Source organism: Myotis myotis, unplaced genomic scaffold (assembly GCF_014108235.1).
Source record: "Myotis myotis isolate mMyoMyo1 unplaced genomic scaffold, mMyoMyo1.p scaffold_m19_p_13, whole genome shotgun sequence".
Taxonomy (NCBI): Eukaryota; Metazoa; Chordata; class Mammalia; order Chiroptera; family Vespertilionidae; genus Myotis; species Myotis myotis.
The window spans coordinates 30,322,431-30,329,964 of record NW_023416317.1 but is presented as its reverse complement, the minus strand read 5'-3'; the positions used below and the strand labels follow the sequence as shown (position 1 = coordinate 30,329,964).

The following is a 7,534-nucleotide window of genomic DNA, read 5'->3' as shown; positions in this document are numbered from 1 at the left end:
TGCAGGCTCAGAGGCCGACAAATCAGGTGGGGAACGTTGGAGTCCTCCGTCACTGAAGCAAGCAAGCCTCATGTTAGTTTCAAGTTGCCTGGCTGCCGGCCGCCATCTTGGCTGGCAGTTAATTTGCATATCTTGCTGATTAGCCAATGGGAAGGGTAGCGGTCGTACGCCAATTACCATGTTTTCTCTTTTATTAGATAGGATACTACAATAAACATAGGGGTGCATATATCTTTTTGAGTTAGTGTTTCCATTTTCTTTAGATAAATATGCAGAGTGGGATTGCTAAATCATATGGTAGTTTTAGTTTTAAGTTGGGGGGGGGCGGGGGGGAGCTTCACCAATTTACATTCCCACCAACAGTGCAAAAGTTCCCTTTTCTTCACTTCCTCACTAACACTTGCTTCCTCTTATCTTTTTGATAACAGCCATTCTGATAGGTGTGAGGTCAATGCCCAATTTTATTAAGGTGATCAGCCACACTTTATCTCCTACCAAAAGAGAAGGTAAATTCTTTCTAGAGAAAGATAATGCCAATCAGAATACTGTAATCTATTAATAAGAATTAAATAGAAATTAATTCTAAAAATAAAAAATACAATATCTCAAAATGAAGAACACATTAGATGGCCTTTCCAAAGATTAAACACAGCAAAAGAGTATTACTAAATTAGAAAATAAAACAGTAGACAGTAAAACTATAGCTTGGAAAGAAGAAACCAGGCTTAAGAAAGTGAAATACTTTGAAATACAGGCCAATAGAAAATCCACAAGCACATAAAAGGGGAGAAAGATAGAACAGTACAGAAAAGACCATTAGAGAAATATGAGAAATGGTGAGAATCTCCTACATATATTCACTTGGAAGGGAAAGGAGAGATGATGAGATAGAGCAATGTAGAAAGAAGAATCACCAACATTTTCCCAAAGTGATGAAAGACAAATCCACAGATTCTAAACACTCTATAACCCTTAACAGGAAAAAGTCAAAGAAATGTACACCTAGACATATCATAGTAAGACTGCTAAAAACAGAGGGTGAGAGTTTTGTTGGGGGGAAGGGAAAAGAGAGAGAATACCTTAAGAATGGACTGAAAAGAAAGACACATTACCTTCATAGGAGATGAAGATGGCCATTTGATAATAAAATAGAAATGATAAAAGCTAGAACAGTGGGATGGTTTTTAATATTGCCAGAAAAAAAAAAAAGCAAATAACTAATGGCCAACCCAGAATTCTAAATCTTGAGAATTATTCTTCAAAATTAACATGAAATAAAAATGTTTTTTGGACAAACCAAAAGTGAGAGGAAACATGGCTATCAACCCTGCATTTTAATAAAATAGTAAAAGGGTTTCTTCTATAAGTCAGCAGGGGGGAAATTGACCCTAGATTGCAAAAGCAAAGTATAAACCTCTTGAAAGAACACACATATAAAGTGCTGCCAAACACGAGATCCTACAAGAATATATGTCACCATTTGCAAGAATCAGAAGAAATAAAAAAACATAAGATTAGACAAACTATTAATATAAATAAAATAATTGTGTGCTATGGACTTACAGAATAAACAAGTTTAAATTAAAGAAATAAATGATGAAACTTTTAAGAAGAGATTGAAAACAAGACATATAAAATACTAAATTTAAAAAGAATTATAAGGAACTTTTGGAAATGAAAAATAACATTTAGTCTAGAAATTTTAAGGATGGCTTAATCAACAAATTATATATAGAGAGCATTAGTGAACTGAATGATGAATCTAAATAAATAACCCAGAAACTAACACAGAGGAATTGGCAAGTGAAAATAGTATGAGTGAAGCTGAAAGAAATGGAGAATAGAATAAGATTTATCCCCCAAGAAGAATATCATCTGAGAAGGAAAAGAATGCGAAAAGGCAATATTCAAAGAAATAATGGTTTTAAAAGTTCTAGAACTGATGAAAGACATTAAGTCTCAGCTTCAGGAAATATAATCTGTTTCAAGCAAAATAAATAAAAATAAATCTATAGGTAGACATATCAAAAGGAAATTATACAAAAAGAAAAAAAAAAGATCTTAAGACAACTAGAGAAAAGATAAGTTACCTATAGAAGCAAGCAAAAATACCCTGACATCTCCCAATAGCAACAAAGGAAGTTACAGACAATATGATAGTATTTTCCAAGTTCAAAAGGAAAATAACTATCAATCCAAAATTTTGAACCATGTTAAACTTTGTCAATGCCCCTCAGCCAAAGTCCTCAGGGAACACACCTTAGGTTGAACAAGTTGTATTTATTACTTGTTACAGCAAAAAAGAAGCATGGTATGTCTCAGCAAGATGGTGCTAGAAATAATCTATTATACGAGTTAAGCTTTGGTTGGTAATTTGAGGAGGGTCTATTGTGGTTGGGGTGTTATCAGAAAGTGGGAGCAGTTCTATGATTGGGTATCTCAATACTTTTCTCTAGGGAGTGAGGATAAGCAGTAATTGGTAAAGAAATTGCAATCACTCTTTAGTAGGAGAGAGGCACGTTTGGTATTTTGTGAGTTATACAGTGACCTGTCTAAGTGGAGTTTGTGTGAGACTGTTTATGGCCAACAAGAGAACAACATGGCTTAGCTGTAGGCATCAGATCGGTTTATCATAATACTGAAGCCTGACTATGAAGTTAGATCAGTCCCAGATGTCAGGAGATCTTTTCCTTTTTCTCTTTCTCAACTTCCATTCACAAATGAGCATGAAATAAATTAGAATGAATTAGAAAGTTTGACACCCAGAGTCCCTCACTAAACATAATCTTAAAGAGAATAGCTTCAGGAAGTAGAAAATTGAACCCAGCAGGAATAAGATTTAAGAAAGAATAGTGAGCAAAAGAGTCATGGCTACAAATCAGAACTCCCATCAATAGTATGAAGCAACAATAACATTAGTGATGGGAAGAGTTAAAAAAAAGAACAAGGTGGAACCACAACTCTGAACAATTTGTAAAATCAGAGAGGAATGATCAGGCCAAGATCATTAAGATAACACATGATCCTTAACACAAGGATTATGTTATTTTAACACATAATCCTTGGGTTAAGAAAGAAGGTAGCAATTCTGATAAACTATAAGGTTTTGTTAAGGCAAGAATGCATGTTAAAATTTAAGAGTAGCCACTAAAAGAATAGAAATAGACCATACAAATTTGATGAGGGAAAGAATGAAAAAAAAATATTAATACTAAATAAGGAAAAAAGGGAGGAAGAGAAATCATGATAAGTGGAATGTAAAAATATATCCGCAATGGCTACAGATGTAATATGACTAAATTTATCAATAAAAAAAGTCCCTTCTTGGGCATACCCGTAGACCTTGCTTGACTGTGCTCATGGCCAGGCAGGGGGGACAGTGTATGCAAGAGTAATTTGGAGTTTGTGCTAGTTCTAGTCAGCCTATTCGGTGGCTGGATAAGCTGCATTACTTCAACATTTTAAAAAGAAAAAAAAAAGAAAAAGAAAAAAAGTCCCTTCTCCCTCCACTGATCAGTTGCCAATTACCTCAGCCAAGAGATTTCCCTTCCTACCTGCTGGTCTCTGGGTGCAGGGTGTCCAGACAGTGCTGGCTACAGTATAACCTATGGTTTAGTGTAGCGGTTCTCAACCTGTGGGTGGAGACCCCTTTGGGGGTCGAACGACCCTTTCACAGGAGTCACCTAAATACATCTTGCATATCAGATATTTACATTACAATTCATAACAGTAGCAAAATCACAGTTATGAAGTAGCAACGAAAATAATTTTATGGTTGGGGGTCACCACAACATGAGGAACTGTATTAAAAGGTCTCGGCATTAGGAAGGTTGAGAACCACTGGTTTAGTGAGATCCTTACTCCATCCCCTGATAAGAGTGTACCTCCACTGGGGATAAAAACTCTAAACCTGCAGTGTCTATAGTTCCAGGCACAAGAAGCACAAAATATTCAAGGGGTCGTTGAGAGTGAAGGTAAATGGAGTCACTCCTGCTTTCACCCCTTCTTTCCTGGGCTCATCGATCCATCCTATTGGGGACACAGCACCACAAAGAGGTCTCTGATTTAATGCATGCCTGGCACCCTGAAGGAGGGCATCCTACCATCCAGACTGTTCCCTGCAGCATGTTGTCTTGAAGGGGATTCAAGTGGCACACCTCCACGATTACCACAAACAAAGAAGGGCCAAAAGTGAGGTCAGTGAGCTCGCAGAGAAATATCCACTGCAGCCTCAGGGGGGGATCAGACATGGGCTGAGAGATGAATGGCCACAGACATCTGCACAACATAGAACTGTAATTTCAAATTGATTTCCTCATAGAAACTAGGTTTGATACCATTGACTTTGAGCTTCCAGGATTAGCAAAGAAATGTGATGCCCACCCGAGTCCTGTTCTTTTATAGGTAAACAGTTACACTTTCTTCTGAAGTTTTTCGTATTTTCTTTTATTATTGAGGTCCTATGAATTTCACTGGTATATATCCAGTGGTCAATGTTTGATCATTCATTTTGCATGTCTCTCTGTGACACTTTTCAATCTGAAAACTTGTGGTTTTATTTCAGTTCTAAGTTTTCTCATATTGTTTATTTTCTCTCTCCCATGCTCTCTGGTCTCTCCTTTTTATTTTATCTTTTTTTCTATTTTCATTTTTTAAAATTTACTAATTCATGAATTCATTCTTCATCAGTGTCCATTCTGCTATTTAGCACATCTGTTAAATTTTAAAAAATAGTTGGTGATTATGGAATCCTAATAAATTCTTTTTTTATACCACTTATTCTTAATTAATGGTGTACCAGCTCCTCAGATCTGAATTTTTAAAGTTATTTCTCCCCTCCCGAAGACATTAGCTATTTTATTTGTTGACTTTGGTTCTTTTTTTTTTTTTTTAAATGATGTTTGTTTTCCTTAAATGTTTGGATATTCTAAACTATTGTTTGCACTTGAATTTGAAACTCCTTTTTGTCTGAGTATGTAAGTGCTGATTCCAGCAGGCCTGGGTGACTTAGGGGGCCAGAGACAGGGGGGACAGGGTAGAGGGCAGGAATTGCAAGCTAGTAGCTCCCTTGCCTTCTGAGAAGGGTGGGGTCTCTCTCCTCCAGTAGGGTAAGTCATCTGGAGTCATTTCTCTTTCTCTCTGACCCAACTGTCCATCTGAGATTCCTGAGTCAGGACTCCTCCTGCTTCAGACGGCTGTGCTCAGAGTTTATTCTGGGGCCAAATGCAAAAATCAGCCTTGCTCTTTTTCTTTCTCTCTTTTCTTTCTGTCTTTCTTTCTTTCCTTTCTATTTTCTTTCTTTCTAATTGTCTGGGGTTACATCCGGCTGTGTTCTGCCTCTTTGGGTTTCTCCCCTTCTGGAAGTTTTGTCCTGGGTATAAACATTACCCATGCTGTCTGCTCAGTTGATGTGGGGAGGGAAAGGGCCTGGTGGGCTCAGCTGCTCCAAATACTAAGCTTTAATTAACCTGATGGTTGCCCCAAAGCCCCTCCTGGTCTGTTTGTTGAGTCTGAGCTTAAAATATTTCTGGAATTTCTATTACTTCCACAGTAGTTTTCTATTGTCTATGTTATAGGCTATGGCTTTTTTCTGCCCTTGTGTTTCAGCAATCTGATCCCATCTGCTTTCTATCCTCCAGGAATTTTTCAAAATCTGTCTAAGGATAGGTCCTGTTCTTGTTCCATGGTGCCGTGATGGATTCCTTACCTCCTCCTCCTTTTATCCATTAATCTCATTTAACCCTCATAATGATTCAGTGAAAGAGGTATTTATTATCACCTTTCAGAAGGAAGAGTAAGGCTCAGAGAAGTTGACAGTGCTGGAACTTGGACCCTGGTCCATCTGACTCCCGGTGGAAGTACAAGTCTTCTCACTACTTGTTAGGGACTTCAAGTTTGTCTGTTAGTTCCCTCTCCCTGTGGTCTGAGAGCTCCTTGAGGGCCAGGGTTGTCCCAGAGTCCTCTTTGTATCTCTTGCAGCCTCTTACACAACACAGAGAACACAGACAGTGCGAGTCACTGGCAACTCACCCAAGGTCACATGACTAAGAAAGTGGCAGATCAGCATTCAAACTCAACAAGTCTGGCCCCAGAGACTGCACCCTAATGCTACCTTCCACTCACCAACTTCCCCCCACATATCCCTTTCCTGGGAGGAAGGCATATCACTAGGCTAACAGCCGAATTATGCTGAAAGAAGACTGGCCTAGGGAGGCTTCCACGGCTGTATTTTAGTAACACACCGTGGCACTGTTTCATTCTTAAAACCAAGACCAAGTGCTACTCTGATGAAACAGAAAACAAGATAAACAAAAAAAATGAGGAATACATGATATGGGCTGTCAGCGCTGTCAACAAACTACACAGACAACAGCAGAGATTGGGAATGTCCCAAGTGGTAGAGACCCTTCCTGAGTGAGGAAGGGAGTGGGGGGTATGAACATGGCAAGACCAGTCTATGAGGAGGCAAAAGGCTGTGTTCATGGCCTGCCACTAATTAACACTGTCATCCTCACACGAGGACCATTGTGGGTTTCGGTTTTTCTATTTGCAAGATAAGGTCATCTCTAAGGTCCCTCTAACACTGATATTCAAAAATTCTAAATCAATAGTAAATTCACCTTTATCAGAACAAACATTTAATTTGTGAGGGTTCCCAACCTTTTTACTTACTCTTGTCTTTCAGAGTCCTGGGTACATCTCTAGTCCAATCCCTCATCATTCTTTGCCTCACACTTTTCTTACCCTCTAGCCCACAGACGTAGGCACAGATTTCCTGTGTAAACGTCATTTTGCATCCAGGCTTTCCTTATCTCAGGCTGTACCATCCCCTTTCTGACCACACACACACATTTTTGACCAGGCTAATTTTATTTGTTATTTTTAAGACTCTGGTTAGGTATCATTTCCTCCAGGAAGACCTTTCTGATACACTCCCCAGGCTGCATGAGACACCCACCCTCTGTGCTTCTCTCTACTGCTTGTTGGAGCTCTGATGTAACACAGCACTAATCTAATTAAACCTAACATCCCAGCAAGTGAACATTAGCTTTGTTTTTACAAATACAGAAACTAAGACTCAGCAAGATTGAGAAACCCACCCAGCACTGCACACTATCTAGAGCCAGGAGTCAAACCCAGTATGTATGCTCAGGCCCCTTTGTAGCAGAAGTCTGGGGACACAATTGGGATGATGCCTCATAACCCAAGTTGGAGTACCAAGGATGACAAACTTGCAAAGACCATTGCACAGGTCAAGGCATCTAGAATAAGGCCAGGCTGGGAAACTGATGCAGGGAACACCTCAGGCCACTGTGTCACCCTAAATGGGGAGAAAAGCAGAGAGGTGACCTATATGTGAGTCCCACTTCCTGGGCACTGAGCTCATGTGGACTGGCTTTGGAACCTAGAGGAATATCAATATCTGGGATGTTTGTTGCTTCTTCTTCTGGGTCTTACGTGCCAAGTCACCTCGGGGTATGGATCTCACTCTTAGTCTTTGGTCTGGATACTGTGTTAATCTGTAGGCCTAGAC

General features: G+C 39.2%; 1 non-coding gene across 1 annotated transcript; it reads left to right on the top strand.

Moving 5' to 3' along the window:
• The first annotated feature begins 3,326 nt into the window (after window positions 1-3,326).
• On the top strand, window positions 3,327-3,462 carry LOC118668750. The gene has a single exon (XR_004971750.1). It is a non-coding gene; the product is annotated as a small nucleolar RNA SNORA58 (small nucleolar RNA).
• The last annotated feature ends 4,072 nt before the right edge of the window (window positions 3,463-7,534 follow it).